This window comes from Triticum aestivum, chromosome 6D, assembly GCF_018294505.1.
Source record: "Triticum aestivum cultivar Chinese Spring chromosome 6D, IWGSC CS RefSeq v2.1, whole genome shotgun sequence".
Taxonomy (NCBI): domain Eukaryota; kingdom Viridiplantae; phylum Streptophyta; class Magnoliopsida; order Poales; family Poaceae; genus Triticum; species Triticum aestivum.
Window position 1 is genome coordinate 50,714,580 of NC_057811.1, and position 17,405 is coordinate 50,731,984.

The 17,405-nt window shown below is 43.5% G+C and overlaps 1 pseudogene; it reads left to right on the forward strand.

The window, feature by feature from the left end:
* Window positions 1-3,644: 3,644 nt before the first annotated feature.
* On the forward strand, window positions 3,645-4,242 carry LOC123142412 (uncharacterized; annotated as a pseudogene).
* The last annotated feature ends 13,163 nt before the right edge of the window (window positions 4,243-17,405 follow it).

The window sequence follows — 17,405 nt, forward strand, 5'->3', positions numbered from 1 at the left end:
AATGATTTGGCTTTTAACAGAATAACTACTATTCATTTTTGCAGGTTGTATTCCGTGCTACAGCGCTGATCCGTATGTGGTCCCTACTCACTCCGACTGAGGCCAGGGAGCGTTTGGTTACTGGATCTGTCCGATGGGAGATGGTAGCGCGGGATATCTTCAACCGGTTTGGATGGCGGTCATGTAATAGGATAGGCAATTAGTTTTCCTATCTTTATTTGTGCCAGCCGGTTGTGGCTTTATGGCCTTTTTCTGTTTTCGCGTCGAGGTCTATGTGAGCTCGACTTTGCTTTGTTTTACGACTATTCGACATTGTTGAACCTATTTTATTTATCTAAGTGGCCGTATGCATCGATCTGATGCAGAGGCCGGGGAGTCCCCCCTTTTCCAAAAAAATTTGGCCGCCAGCAAAAGTCTGGCCAGTTTGGTTCACGACCTGGATGTTTGTGCTAATTTTTTTTAAATAATACATTTTTTATTAATTTTCATAAATATTACGCTGGGTAAAAAAAATTAAAAATAATACACCGTCGGCCCGCTGCAGGCCGACTGGGCCAAGTCGGCCCACAGCAGGCCGATTGGACTCCAGTCGGCCTACAGCTGGCCGACTGGCCCCTGTCGGCCCACTGTGGGCTGATTGGTCTGGAGCTAATTGGTTCGCTGTGGGCTAATTGTTTTTGCAAAAAAAGTAGGCATAAAAAATATATGTTTAAAAAAAGTTAATTATGTAATTAAAAAATGTTAAACGTGTATAAAAAAAATGTTCCTGGTGTATACAAAAAATGTACAATATATATGCAAAAAAGTTGACTAAAAATATGTTTTAAAAAGTGTTAATCATGTATTTAAAAATTGTTAAATGTGTGTATAAAAAATGTTCCTTATCTATACAAAAAATATAGAATGTGTATGAAAAAAAGTTGACATCAAAAAAATATGTTTAAAAAAAATGTTAATCATGTATTTGAAAAAATGTTCCTTATCTATAAAAAAATATATAATGTGTATGAAAAAGAGTTGACACCAAAAAATATGTTTGAAAAAAATGTTAATCATGTATTTGAAAAAATGTTCAACGAGTACACAAAAATGCTTCATGTATTGGAATGAAAGGTTAAACGTGTATAAAATAATGTTCCAGCTCCGCATCCGGTATGGGAGCATCACGAACCTAAATATGATTGGTTGCTCTTTTTGTATGCAACTGGAACATTTTTCTCAAACATATTTTTTTGGTGTCAACTTTTTTTCATACACATTCTATATTTTTTGAATAGATAAGAAACATTTTTTATACACATATTTAACAATTTTTAATCATGTATTTGAAAAAATGTCAACTTTTCAAACATATTTTTTTGGTGTCAAATGTTTTTCATACACATTCTATATTTTTTGTATAAATAAGGAACATTTTTATACACACATTTAACCAATTTTTAAATACATGCTTAACACATTTTAAAACATATTTTTTATGTCAACTTTTTTGCATATATATTGTACATATTTTTATACATGTTTAACATTTTTTTAATTACATGATTAATATTTTTTAAACATATATTTTTTATGCCTATTTTTTTTGCAAAAACAATTAGCGTACAGCGAGCCAATTAGTTTTAATCGGCCCACTGTGGGCCGACAGGGGCCAGTCGGCCAGCTGTAGGCCGACTGGAATCCAATCGGCCTGCTGTGGGCCGACTAGGCACGACGGTGTATTATTTTTGAAATTTTTTTATTCAGCGTAATATTTATGAAAATTAATTAAAAAATATATTATTTAAAAAAAATAGCGACGTTCGGTGCCTAGCCTGGACGGCTGGACCATCGCTGGGAGCTGTCTGGTTCACGTTTGGTTGATGTCCTGTCCTGGTCATGAGGTAGTCCAGTCTGGCCGGAGAACAAGAAACCTAGTTAGCCTGGACCGAAAAACGAGATAACTTTGTTAGCCTGGGGCAGGCAACCGATTTTGGACGGCTGGACTTGTCTGGAGCAGCAGCCTGGAGCGTTAATCATATGGCTCAGAAAACGAGACGATTGGACAGGAATCGAAGGGAGCATCAACGACTGTCATGCACGCACCAGGCAAGGTCGAGAACAAAACAGATATTATTCCGTCCGTTTTTATTTACTCTATACACATTGGATTTGATTGATAAAGTTTGACCAAATTTATATAAAACAATATAAACATTTACAAGAAAAATCTATATGATGTGAAGTACATTCAACAATGAATCTAATGATATTGATTTGTTATTGTATATATGTTAATATTTTTGTTTATAAACTTTGTCAAAGCTTACAAAGCTTGACTTTGACCAAAGCTAATATACGAACTGAATAAAACGAAGGGAGTACATGTGCTAGGCAGACGAGGTGAAAAACTTGGAATTCCTAGGCACATGCTAGGCACTGAAATTTTCCAGGCGTGTTGTCCAGGACGGGAACCAAATTGGCCAATAACTGTCCACCAATTTTCTTGCGACCACCTGCATCGGAATGATGTTGTTTGTCGATACTCTATCATTATGTTCCAACTGCCACTATTATTATCGAGAAGGAAGATCTTTGCTTAGCTCAAGTTCATTCTTTTAAGCTTTGAAGCCATGCCGGGGCTGAAAATCAATCTCATAAGAGTGAGGCTATTGTGCTTGGCTGCACCATAATGCGCAAGGGCGCATCGCGAATCTTGTAAACTGCAAGTTATGGAATTTTCCCATCAAGTATTTGGGCATTTCTATTCTCCCATCAAGCTGACTGCTGCGGGTTCTTTTTAAAGAAAAGGCCATCATCCTGACTTCAAATTAATGAAGCCATCAACCAGCTACTCCCTCCGTTCCTAAATATAAGTCTTTATAGACATTTCATTATGAACCATATACGGATATATATAGATGCATTTTAAGTGTAGATTCATTCATTTTACTCCGTATGTAGTCCATCTAATGAAATCACTAGAAAGACTTATATTTAGGAACGGAGGGAGTAGAAAGGGTACAATGGTGTTGTGAAAGAAAAAGTACAAGCTTGAGAGCAAGCTGAAAAATTACAAGCAAAGAGCAATCAGACACAACTTCTACACATAGCAGAGGGAACAATCGCTCCCGCTAACAAATGAAGCATCTTCATCAAGCCGAACACTACTAGGAAAAAGCTTATAGACAGACGCTTACCAGTAGCGCGGGTTTATACCCCTCGCTACTGCTACTTACTAGTAGCGCCGGTTTTTACCCTCCGGTACTACTAAGTTGATAGTAGTAGCGCGGGTTTTTACCCCTCGCTACTACTAAGTGATTTCCAGCGTGTCTCCCGGGACCAGCCGTAGTAGTAGCGCGGTTTATAAACCCACACTACTACTAAGTTGATAGTAGTAGCGCGGGTTATAAACCCCACGCTACCTGCATCTACTCCCACCCCACCAATCATCCCACGCCATGTCTAAAAAAAAACACTCAACGCCCGATCCAGATCCCAAATCCCGTCTCCGCTCCTACCTCCTCTCCTCCTCTCCCAAGTCCCAACCCACTCGCTGCCAGCCTCCCTTCCACCTCCTCTCCTGTCCCAACCCACTCGCCACCGGCGAGCACTAGCAAGACAGTCCACCACCACGTCGTCTGTTGTAGGTGGGCTTCGCTGCCATGAGCCATCGGATGATGAGTCCGGTGAAGGTAGAGGGCCGCCCCTGCCCGTCCCTGGCGACCGGCGGCGGCGGGGCGCCGAGGCCGATGGACGGGCTAGGCGACGCCGGGCCCACGCCGTTCCTCGGCAAGACCTATGACATGGTCGATGACCCCGCCATGGACGCCGGAGCGCCACCAACAAAAGCTCGTCTGGACCCCCACCTCTTCGGCGCCGTGCTGTTGCCGAGGTACTTCAAGCACAACAACTTCTCGAGCTTCGTCCGCCAGCACAACACCTATATGTAAATTGGACCTCCTGCTGCTTTGCTTTGGGCCATTTATGCCTAACAAATTGACTTATTTATGCCAATTGCTAGTAAACTACAAGGACTAGGAATGAGTAGAGCTTGGGATTACGCAGACTACTTGAGTATCTGCTCACCCTAGGATTACCTAAAATTTTGATATATCCAATTTTGCCTCATGTTAACACTCCCGGCGGCGGTTGTCAGCTGTAGTTCAGAAGGTGTGGCATGGGAACAGCGACATATTAATAGATCAAGCTAGCTATGGGGTGATTGACAGCAGTAGTGGTTTGGGAGCTTTTTTTCGATAAAGGGCGCTTTTATTATCTCGAAATGTAGCATCAAGCGGATACAAAACATTATGAGTAACACCCGGCCTCTACATAACTAGGATGCACACAGCCCAACACGGAAAGTCTAACAAAATGAATGGAAAAAAACGACAAATCGGCGACAGTAGAGTCCTATAGACCGACACTATGCCTATGTCGCAAGGGATGGTGGACCGGTCCGGAGATTATACTGCCACCCATGTTGGGTAAAAACCACCGTAGCCACCTGCTCCAACCGCATACACACCGCCTTGAACAGCAGTTGGTACTCCACTCATTGTAGCGTAGACCACGTACGAAGCGAGTGCGTACAACGGAAAATAACCTGCAAAGGAGAAGCATTTTTACATTGAAAACCAAATCATTTCTACATCGCCAAAGCGACCATAGTAAGGCGTATGCTCCCACCCGTATTAGCGTTTTGAATCTATTTGGAATACTGTCTAACCAATGACCAAAAATATTGACGACACTTGTGGGCGGATACAAATTTGACGCTATTTGGATGATTGACCACGTAGTACATGCAAACTTGCAGTGGAAAAAGAGGTGTTTGATTGTCTCTTCATGAGTACAAAAACAACACTTCTTACTCCCTGGCCAGTTGCGTCGTGCGAGGTTGTCTTTGGTTAGAACAACTCCCCTACAAAGATACCACATAAAGATTTTAACTTTTGGTGAAATCTTCGACTTCCAGATTTTCTTGTTGTTACTCACCGGTACCTCAGAATGCATGAGTGCACGGTACATAGAGTCTACTGTGAATGACCCTGATGTAGTAAGGTTCCAGCAAAACACATCCCGGCCTTGTCTAATATTAATCGAATCTAGACGGGATAAAAGATTGTGCCATGACATAAGTCGGGGGCCAATCAAATCCCGCCTAAACGAAATATTGGGTGGGGATGAACTGAGCACTTGCGCAATAGTATTATTCTTTTCGCGAGCAATGTTGTACAGGGCAGGATATTGTTCTCAAAGACTGGCATTGCCTAGCCAGATGTCTTCCCAGAAATGAACCTCTGACCCGTCCCTTATCGCGAAAGACCCAAAGCGAAAGAGATGTTTCTTTGCTGCCATTAGGCCAGCCCAAATGTGTGAGTCGCCAGGTGTCCAATATGCCCGAGACACTGCCTTTTGGCCTAGATACTTGTTGCGCAGCATGGTTTGTCAAACACCATCCTCAGTAATAAGTTTGAACAACCATTTACTAAGTAGGGCCTCATTCTTGATTTGCAAGTCATGAATTCCAAGGCCACCATTAACATTAAAGTACTCATATAGACACATGCTCCTTAGATACCTCCATCTATGTGGATTATGTTTTAGTTTCACTGAAGTTATGTTGCAAGATATAACATAGATGTTTGCCTAGGTACCTAAGATGAAATGATCAATAGGATGATAGCTGATACTTGGTAGTTCGTGTGATGTTTTCGTTTTATGCAACACTTAAAAAAATCCTAGGTTATGGCTACCAAAATTCTAATTTGTGAGTAGGGCACGCTTAGTTTGCTTCCACAAAAAGCAGCCTGACTCGGGCAGGGATCTCAGGCGTCCGAATTCTGATCAATTCCGGCAGCCTCCGTCGCCATCCAACACCTCCCCGTGCTTCCGCGCCTCCCCTCTATTAGGGACTCTGGAGTAGGAGGGGCGGCCATGGCGCTTTCATTAGTCTCCCGCAGCGGCGGCGGGAGCGACTTCTCCGTGATGCTGATAGGGTCCGACTTCACGATGGACGCTGGCGTGGCGCTCCTCGTCTCCCCCGCCGACCGTGAGGAGTGGCACGACTGCATTCAATTCCGGACCTCGGTGATGACTTCTCCAACCTCGAGGAGCTCCAGGTCGTCCACGTGCAGGGCGCGGACAGATCCGGCCGGGCCGTCGTCGGCAAGTTGGACAACCAGAATTGTTGTGCATATAAGTTTAGTGACATTGATTAGTGTTCCAGTTTCATCTAATTTTGCACATGTCGAGAGATGTAAGTCAAGTACTAAAAGGATGGACATTCTGTTATAATAACAAAGATAATCGTTGCATGTAACTAGTAACTACTGCAGTGGCTTGACCAATTCCAACTACACGGAACTTACGAGAAGTACAAGGACCAGGGTATGATCTATCTGCATATGATTAGCCCTTGATTTCGAGTTATGATATGTTATGCTAACAATTTTATCTGACTACAGGTTTTGAGATCTTTGCTTTCCCATGCAACCAGTTTGGTGGGCCAGAACTTGGCATTGATAAGGAAATTATTCAGATTGCTTGCACTCGTTTCAATGCCGAATATCTGATTTTTTTTACAAGGTAAATGTGTGCTTGGTACTTCCTCCTTCCTTTTTTTGGTGTCTCTGTTTCAAGCTAAAAGAAACGATTGTTTTAGTGTACAATGTACACTATGACTGCTTCCATAACAGTTACTATATTTAATTGAGGAAAACCGATCCAGCATGTCTCATCTATTTTATATGCAGTCTGAGTGATATAAACTTAAAATTGATGTTGGTTGTCAGACGGTCGGACTTTAGTACGAACTGCTTACCCGTGTGCTGGGGTGCCAGAGGTAGAGGACGTGATATAAACTTAAAACCGATCCATCGTCCCGGCAGCCTCGCCATCAGTGTTCCCATGCTCCTGTGTTCGTGGGGCTACGCTGACCTCCTTGTGTGCGCCTCAGCATTAATGAGCTAACGCTGGTCCAATTCTTATAATTTGAACAGTGGTTCCCACTGAATTTTTAAAAGGTCTATGCCTAATTCTTATAATCTACAGATTGTACGAAATATACTAATAATCAATATGCAATTTTGGGCAAGGCTTAAATGCTATTAAATAAATAGAAATGAGACCATACCTGTTATCTGAATTTCGAAATGAAGCAGCAGATCTGTTGACTCAAGTTTTAGTTTTCTTCTTCTTCAGCTTTGCATTTGCAGCCAGAAATTAATGGTGTTACAGAAAATAGCCTGAAGCTTTTTGGACTACCTACTTCTGTATAAAACTTTGGTCAAAGCTTAAATTATTATATTTTAAGGTTGTAAAGGTTGTATGTTGTGTTGGCTAAGACTAAAGATTGTAAATTCATCATCGTACCAATGTCGTTCTCTTTGCAGATGATTCTAGAAACTATATTATCAGTTTGTTGCTACTTTGTATGTGTGTTATGATATGTCCTCGTATATGTATGGATTGAAATATGATTGTCTTGGTCCTTCTTATATATTTCTTTATGATCTCAGTCAGCCTCTTTTGCACCCCTTGTGTGTTGTGTCGAGGTCCAACGCTAATGTGTTGATTTTGATGTTATTTGATTGGTGAGTAAATAGAAGTTAACCGATTATGTGGTTGTCTGATTATGTGTTTCTTTTGGACCTTATGTTTTTCCTTGCACTTGTCAAATCTATATGCATTCTTATATAACTATTCTCTGCACTTTTATCCTACTAGGAAATAGCTTATAGCTTCAGTTGTGCATTACGACATCGACATGTACCGCATTGTTTTTTGTGTCATTCTTCTGAAGAATCTGAAGTTTCTGAACCTCTGTTGGTAATGCTGCAGGGTTCTGTTGGCGACGCTGACGGTCGTCGAAAGGTTCGTCGACTCAACGGTGTCGTGGCACCGTCCACGGTGTCGTGGCAGCCGGTGCACGGAGAAGCAAAGCTGCTACACGTCCTCTACCTCTGGCACCCCAGCACACGGGTAAGCAGTCAACCAGACACCCCGAGCCCGAGAGATGATCAACATTCAGATACACTTGATTCGGTGTGTGGCCAAATCTGAATCTGAATCTGGATCTTAATGATGTTCGGGTTTCAGGGTGCAGGGCACTTGTACGATGGCTTCCTCCGTCCGCTGGTGGCGAGGCACGAGGATGACCTCGACCAGGGCCTGCTGGAGACGTGGCGGTAGTTGCCGTTGGTCAGATGTGGCTCGTCGAGGCTACCCTGTGTGTTTCGCCGCAGCTGCAGGCCGCGAGATCAGGCCGGCCGGCAGGTGCCACATATTGACGAGTGATCCAATTTTCGAATCGGACCATACAACTTAAGTAGGTAGCTGCTTACCAAGTTGCTACGCACAACACTATGTAATAGGAATTATACATGAGTTGCCGCTACAATGAGAAACTGTGAGTAGATACGGCAAATGTGTGATAGAATGGAATTGACTGATTTTATTTTATTTTAATTCATAATAATCTAGTAGTAGCGTGGGAAAAAATGGCACGTTACTAGTATTTGGGATACTAGTAGCGTTGGCACTATAGACACGCTACTACTATTTTGTTAGTAGTAGCGCGGGTCTGTAATAGCAGTAGCGCGGGTGGCACACACGCTACTACTAACAAAGTTAGTAGTAGCGCGGGTTTCACGCTCGCTACTACTAACTTTTAGCTGTAGCGCGATACTAGTAGCGCGGGTACCTGCGCTACTAGTAACCATTTTACCCGCGCTACTGGTAGCCTTTTTTCTAGTAGTGGAAGGCTCCTCGCGGATCGGATTGGCATCTGAAGAAGCAGTCGAGGCGAAGCACCGGACAGAGTGAAGCAACGACGAACACACTGCCGCAGAATGAGCACAAGCCATGCTACTAAGTCAACCTAGCCACATTAGGGGGAGAGACCACAACTCACCACCCCTACTGCTGAAGGGAAACCACTATCTCCCATCGCCCAAACAAGGCATTATATCGCCGGTCGGCAGCCTGCAGAGTATCGAGTAGGGAGGCACAAAGGATAGCAGACAGACACCTTCAGCACCAACACCACCGGCGACCCCAAAGGATACCCAGATCCGCCACCAATGTCTGCCACCGCAGAACAGGCCCACATCCCCCACCCACCCCAAGGCGCCACCAAAAGAAAGGTAACGCCGCTGACTCCTGGCCAGGCTTGGCCAAGGCTTTCATCCGGGGAATTGGGGGAGGAGGTGGTAGGGGAGGAGGGAGATTGAACGTCCCCTTAGGAGGGAAGACGGCGCACGAGTGTCACCGTTGATAACGTTGACCAGGGGTTTCTGCCTTCCCTAACATCCTACCACCATGCCCTTGAAACCGTCCTGCAGCGGCGACCAATAGGAGGCCGAGGGCAGAAACGACGAAAACTAGGGAAGAAGCTGACGGAGGGTCGCCGAGATCAAGATCTGGCACGGCCGCCGGAGCAGGCTGCGCCGCGAGAAGCCTCCGCCGCCCTAGCGCCACCCATACGGCCACCAGTGATGGGCAACACCCGCAGCACCACCCACCGGCGAGGTCGACGCCGCCATTCCGCTCAAGGCCGCCTCCCCGACTTTCGATGCTCCATGCACCGACGCAAGGCGGCAGGTTTGAGGCAGAATATTTGCTCATGCATTTCTATAAACACAGTTATTTTCTTCTTGTTTACTTCGATATTTTAGGTTTCTAAATAGCTTATCACATATGCCATGTGGTGCATCTCTTTTTTCTTGTAACCATACGAAAAACGAGTACATGACGGAATGTTCTTCGGTTACATTCCGGTCAGGGTAAAACATCACCATCTGTGACAGGAGACAGAGCACGCACAATATACTATGTCATTTGGCAACGTTGAAACCCGTAGTTGAGACGGCGTACGCGATGCATGGAAGTTGTAACTGACAGTTAACATATAAGACATGAAGAATTCTACCCTAACTGGGCTCCTAGCTACCAATAGTATACACGAGACCAGCAAGCTATATTCCCAAATGAGAGCCCAGGCAACACTAGCAGCACGCCTCCTAGCTACCAATAGTAGTACTAGTATATAGCAGACCAGCAAGCTATATATATGCACTCTCTTCGCAAGCCTAGCCACCATCCAACACTAGCAGCAGCTACTAAGGTTGCCAGGCGCCAATTCCGTTTATTCATTTCTCGCTTATCTATATGTCAAATTAAAGCATTCAGCCATGTTTGGAGAATTAACTGCGTCGTCCATTTCAGGCCATGGGAGATGCCGAAGTGAAGCCGATGGACCTAGCGGCGCTGCCGCCGCCGGATCCGACGAAGACGTCGTGGCCGGAGCTGGTGGGCTACAACTCCTTCGCCGCCGGGTTATTGATCGTCTACGACAGGCCCGACTTGCACGTCGATTTCTTCCCCGTCGCCCAGGACCCGGGGTTTGGGGAGCCCAATCGCGTCGTCGCCTTGACCGACGGTCACAACATGGTCGTCTACCCACCATGGGAAGGCTAGACTTTCCTAGCCAGGCTACCGACCTACCCTCGCTAGCGAGCTAGCTAGGTCTATATGAATAACGGTGGAGATAGTTGTTTGTCACTTCCTATACATACACTGCATGCATGCATGCATGGAGTCAATATGTGGTATGGTGGTTCTATATGTACGCTATCGTCCTATATGTGTATCCAAATATGTGGTTACTTTATCGCACTGTATGTACCGTTAAGCACATCGAGCTTACTCTCCTCCTCTTCGATCTCCTCCACAGTTCTGGCCGGCACGCAATTTTCCTTCTGTGGGTCTTTTTCTCTAGTTGGTCGCACCCTACTAGTTGATCACGAGCCAGTGAAAACCCTACTATTTTACTTTAACGTGGGGGTTTTTTAATAATGAATATGAAAAAGAAATCTACCAAAAATTTAAAAATGCACAAAAACCAGAAAACTGGTTCCCAAAATTAAAACAATATTCACAAATTCAAACAAAATCATGAATTTGAAAAAAAATATGAATTCAAAAACAGTTAATGGATTTGAAAAAGTGTTCCGAATTCAAAAAATGTACATGTACTGAAAATTTGTTCTAAGAATTTAAAAATTATTCACAAAATCATAAAAAGTTGTAAATCCAAAAATTGTTGACATTTAAAAAAAGAATTCAAATATATTTGAGGATTCAAACAAATGTTCGGGAGCAATTTGTGTGCAATGTGAACATTTTATAAAAAATTTGAACATTACATGAAATTGTGAAAAAAAATTGGAAAACTCTGAAAATTTTGAAGTTGTGATTTTTTTTAAACAAACTGGAAAATGTTTTTGAAAACTAAACAATTATGTAATAAAGCAATCATTTTATGAAATAAAGAGCAAAATTTGAAGATTTTGAACTTAAAAAACACATGGACACTTTTTGGAAATCCCAAACATTTTTTTGAAAAGGAACAACTTAAGAAATTTCAATGAATTTTTAAATTTGTGAATTGAAAAAGAAATGAGAAAATATATAAAAATAAAACAAAAAGGGAAAACCACGAAAGAAAGAAACTGGTTCTAGAATTTTCTAGATGGATACCAAAACCGTTCAGGAACGTTCCAGAAGGTTCCTACAAGTAGTCGCACCCTCGCTTCACTCGATCTCTGATGGGCGTGCTCATCTATGTTCGCACATCAGTGATCAAACCCTTAATTATTGCTACAAGCGATAAATATCAATTGTCAAAATCTCTTGTTAACGGGCACCCATTGCAAAAGGTCACTCCTGTTGATTTTTTTCTATGTTGCTTACAAGTGGCACACTGCATGTGCACCACTTGTTATAACAGAAGAATTCCCATTTTTGTAGATTTATTTTTTTCAAAATTATTTATCTCTTGAACCGTGCACCGAAATCTCGAATTCATTGTTGATTTCCTACATCTAGATCTTCAAAACTAGATCCCATGTTAATAGGTTTGGACAAATTTATATTTCACCAAGAAAAATAAGAATCAGGGGGAAACTAGAAAACGAGAAACGAAAACCAAAAACCGGAAAAAACGACAATAAAAAAAACACAAAACCCGAAAGCCTAATTGAGCTTTTCACCTTACTTGGGAAGCACATGTTGTATTTTTCCCTTTTCTCAGGGAAGCACGGTTGTGCTTCTCGTAGAAGCACACGTTGTGCCTTTCCCCTTTTTTCAGGGAAGCACAATTGTGCTTTTATGTTTTGCCCTTTCCGGGAAGCACAAGTTGTGTTTCTAGGGTTCGGTTGTGCTTCTACGAGAAGCACAGCTTCTGCTTCTCGCGAAAGCAAGGTTGTGCTTTACAAATTGTGCTTCTCCCTTTTTCGAGTAGCACGGGCTATGCTTTCTCGCGCTCACGGAAGAAAGGTCGTGCTTCTCACACAAACACATATTTGCTTTTCCCCTTCCGAGAAAGCACTCGCAAAAGTACATGTTGTACTTCACACAGAAAAACGCAGCTTCCGAAAAAACTTAAAAAAATCCCGCCAAAACCAAGGGAAACAAAAAAAATGAAATCCAAAAAAAAAACCTGAAAACACCTTCAAAAAGTTGTAAGCATGCGCCCAAAGCACGACACATGACGGTGGCTCAGCGTACCACTTGGCATGCTCCAAAGGCCCAAAACAATGACCTCTGAGGGAGCCCCGAAAGGGGTACCCATTATATAGCTGCTCCCAGCAATGGTGCGCTCTTTGTAGCAATTTTTTAGGGGAATGCTAGGGATTCACATATGGGGCGCCCCACCTAGGCCGGCCCACTCACATGTTACTGTAGATAACCCTTTTTTTGGTGGCGTACGTACTATAGCGAGCAAGTTCATCCAAGCTAAGTGGTTCAGTATTTTCTATGGCACTAGTAAGATGCCCGTGCGATGCAACGGGACGACAATGGAATGTATGAAGACATTTCTCTAGATAATCATTCTACTTAGGACATACCTTTTTTCCCTCTCTTCATTCACCCATCCATTTAATCCCAAAGCGTATTGCTGCAAAATTTACATCCCAAAGCGCATTTGTATTGCTACAAAACTACACAAATCATCCCATGTTCGATAATATATGCCTTCAAATTGCAATGGTCAACATGCTTGGTTCCGCCAGCAAGTTGTGCCTTGACATCTTTACTTTTGTGAGGAAAAAAAAATCCATGCATGGACGCGGAGTTTCTGCACCCGAGCTCAAATGAGCTCGGGTGAACAGTAAAATCAAAACTAAATAAACAAAATTCAAAAAAATCCATTTTTTTGAGAGAAACATTGACAAAAGTTCTAAGTGCTTGCAAAAATTCGTCATGAAATCACATTCCTAGAAGGCATGGCAAAAAAAAAACAAAAACAGTACTCAGAAAAAGCTACTTTCAAAAGCATTTTGAAGCACTGAATTTGTTTTTTTTTGCCACGCCTTACAGGAATGTGATTTCATGATGAATTTTTGCAGGCATTTATAACTTTTATCAATGTTTCTCTCAAAAAAAATTTGGAATTTTTCGATTTTTTTTCGATTTTACTGTTCACCGAGCTCAAATGAGCTCGGGAGCAGAAAGGCACTTTCGTCCATGCATTAGCTTCGTTGGCCATCCATGCATTAGCTGGCACTGCCTTTGGAAACGCCACCTCTTCTAGCTCCACACCTTAGGGAGTCTCATGTTCGACAACACATGTATCTTAGGGCCTGCACATGAAAAAAGAACCATGAGGAATTGCCGTGAATTGTTGACAGCTTCATATGCAACATGGTTATATCATGTTCATATGGGATAACACGATGTTGAATTTACTTGAAAGACAATATTAATTGCAAGTGTAGATTATTAAACTAAACTTGAACCAGAACCATAAATACGTGTGCGTGCCTCAAAAGCCTGAGAAGACACCATGTATGTGGTTGCAATGTGCAATATCAACAGTACATCCATACTGTAGTTCAGCAATGATGTTACCCGTTACTAATTCTTTCCAAATCTAGATTAGGAAAAAAAAATGAAGCTATCTAAGCGACTGATATATGGGTTCATAGATCTAGTCATTATTGTCCGTATAAGCAAATCAGGCATTATGACAGAAGCACACTGTAGGAGGCAAATTATTTAGTAAACACGACATGGGTTTAACAGCAGGATTATCATCCGAGGAATTAAAGCAAGTTTTCAATGGGATAAAAGCATATAAACCTTACACATTATCAAAATTTACATGCAAAGATTAAAATTGATATGTGAACTGAAATCTTGGAGAGCACAAATATATCAACATGAGTAATGGAACAAAGGTACTACTCTGTTATGCAAATGGAAACATTAGAGAAAAATTAATTGCTCATGTGCGATAGAGAGAAGTGTTAAGTACATATGAGTTTAGGAATATTAACATCATCAAGGAGATAGAAGGAGCGTGTTGAAGTAATGGAAATTTGTCATGAAAAAGTTATCTCTTTAAGGCAAGCGCATTCTGGGGTACTTATGTCGCCATTTGGAAAGGCGGGGACATGAGCGTCTCGTTCCATCCACGCTGGAAGTCCCATGAGTCCCAGTTGACCTGCACTAACCAAGTAGTCTGCACATGTCCAGTCTCTCTTGCAGAACTCAACCTTCTCATGTAACATGAACATAACTATGCTGGAGGTCATCAACAACAACGACCAGCAGCATCGGTGCAGCACGAGCTAGGTAATGACCATGGACATGTTGACCCACTGTCCGCACAGTTTCCTGACGGCGCACATGCCTGCATGTAATCTAGCATGAGGGTGCCAAGCAATGAATTAAGGCTATTGTGTCACCAAAGGAGCAATCAGAAACTATAACTGCTCATGGCAGAGCAGCAAGCATAATAGTGTTTACAAAGATATATAATAGCAAGAGGAAGCATGAATTTTTTAGTCTGATCTCTCTTACATTTCCTGCTTACTTAAAAGGAGCAAACGTAACCCAATATGTTTAATTGGTAACTGAAAGTAGGCATCATAGGTTAATTATCAACATAGATTCATGCATAATCGAAACATAATTTGAGCAGATAAAACATGATGTCACATTTTATGTTGGAAATAGACCTAAATTTGTAGCTTGTAATATTCATCATCAAAACTATGGGCATGGCTCTATGAAGAATATGCTCAAAAACTTGTGAGTGTCTTGGCCAAATTAAACAAACTGCATGGATACGTACCAATGATTTTTTTTATAATCAGTACCTGGCTAACTGCACCCTATGCAATGAGAGAAACATGGCAGTGCAGTACTACATATGTAGGGAAATGTGAAAGAAACAGAGCATGTGATTCTGAATCAAACTTGCATCTCGTTTTCTGCTCCAAAAAACACCAAAAGCACACCAGATGAAATACCTGGCAGCAATGTTTTGCCAATTAGACCATACCAACTCCATGAACATCCAATTCAATTGGGGTTTCAGGGGCTGCATGGAGTACCCCGGGCCTCCTTGAAGCACATCCTGAAGGAGAAGTTCGTGGAAGCACGGATGGTGATCTAGAAGGTTCAGTTCCGCCAAGTGCTCAAGAAAAAATAATCTAGAACTGTGAGAACCCCAAGAACTGAAGCATTGCAAGCCCAGATTTTGACCCGGAGTTGCTTATTTTGTTTTGTCTTAGGTGCACTTGTAAGTTGTAACGGATGTACACTACAAAACTGAAATAGATCAAGCCGGCCTTTGTGTGCCGGCTGGTGCTCTGCTGGTTCTGCATCTTACCTTGTCCTATGACTCATCAATGGAGATCTAGTTACAATTCAAAGGCCTAGACAGGAAAGATGCAGAAATTACGAACCTGATATTGATACACCATGTAGTAGATTGGATACTGCTATTTGACCCCAAACATGGTCGAGTACTTCAATTCACAAAAATCTCTTGCCAGGCTGAGGGCTTCCAATCGGGATGGTGATAGCAGCAGGTGCGCAAGTAATGAAACAGAGGACTCATGTGGGAGGAGAGACCAATTGCAGACGGCATAGAGGTCCTAGGGGAGCAGCGCATACTCGAAGGGGATGGCCGTGGAGCGCGTCTGCCGGGAGGGAGTAGTAGGTGGCGGCGCTGTCGCCGAGGATGCGTAGTGCGTAGCAGCGTACGTGGAGGTCGGCGAGGAGAGGGGAGGTGGTGGGCGGCGGGACTGCTGCATCTGAGCCTCGGATGGGGAAGCAGGAGAGTCCTCGCGGACTCCGGGGACGGACGGCGCCGACGGCGTACTTGCCGACGTCGGTGTCGAATGAGAAGGGGGAGGGGGAGCAGGAGACGGCGGTGAGAAGGGAGATGTGCTGGGCATCGAGTCTGCTGCATCGGAGGTGTAGGCAGGAGATGCGTTGCAGACTTGGCGGACGGATGGCGCCGGCGGTGTACTTGACGATGTCGGCGTCGTAGAAGACGGGGTAGGGGGAGGAAGGAAGGTGGAGGTGGGTGTGGGTGTGGCGGTGTGCGGCGAGGCTGCCGTGGCAGAGAGGAGTCGGGAGCGGAGGGCGCCGGTGGCGTGTAGAGCGGCAGCCGCTGCCGCTGCCACTTCGATTCCACTTTTTTCCAGAAGGGTCGATTGCTTCGTTGAGTGGATAAGGTGGGACTGGATGGAGATGGACGAAGAGAACGAGGGGTTTCTTTGCAAATGGGATGTGGGGTTGCTCCTACGCGTCGGATGCAGATCAGACGGTCAAAGATGATAGATGGCAGACACGCCATCATCACCAACTGTGATTTTTATAGGAGTAGAGATATTAGTGGACTAGTTTCTATAGCGGATCATATTGTAGCAATCGGGGTTACTATGGCTCTCTGATGGACTACGTGGTAGAGGTCGTGGCTATGCCTCTTGGTTGTGTGGGCAACAAGGGGTCAGGGGTGGGTGGCGTTTGCTCGTTCTCTTCCGCTGGAAATAGCGGCGCCAGATCCTATTCAGGTGACCAGGACTTTTTTGCAGTGTCGATCTAGGCGCTTCATGGGGTTGCAGGTGAGTTTCGAGTGAAGGCTTCACGCTTTGGTGCCAGCGATGCCCACCATGCCGCTTTCCTCCCGAGGACGTTGTCATGGTACAGTCCCAATGGCTGGGCTCGAGGTGAAAAACCTTATCTATCTGGTCGGACTCGACAACGGCGATTCTTTGTGTTGTTGTTACACTTTTGGGAGTGTTGCCATGGACCATATGCGTTGTTGGTCGGGCCCTCATGGCGTGTTCAGGCCGTCTTATGCTCTTGTTTGGCAGCGTCTTCGTGTAGTTTTTGTGCATTTGTTCATCTTTTGCGGTGTGATTTCTATTGTTTTGTTTTCTTCAATCTTTCGTGTACTATTTGGCTGTGTACTATTGGGAAATACCCTTCGGCTCTTGGGTGTATATATATAGCTGGCAGGGAAAAAAGGAAATTATAAAAAAATCAAAATATATTTTGAAACATATGTTGTACTCGTACAAAACATGTTTTGAAACAAACTTCATCCATAATAGACT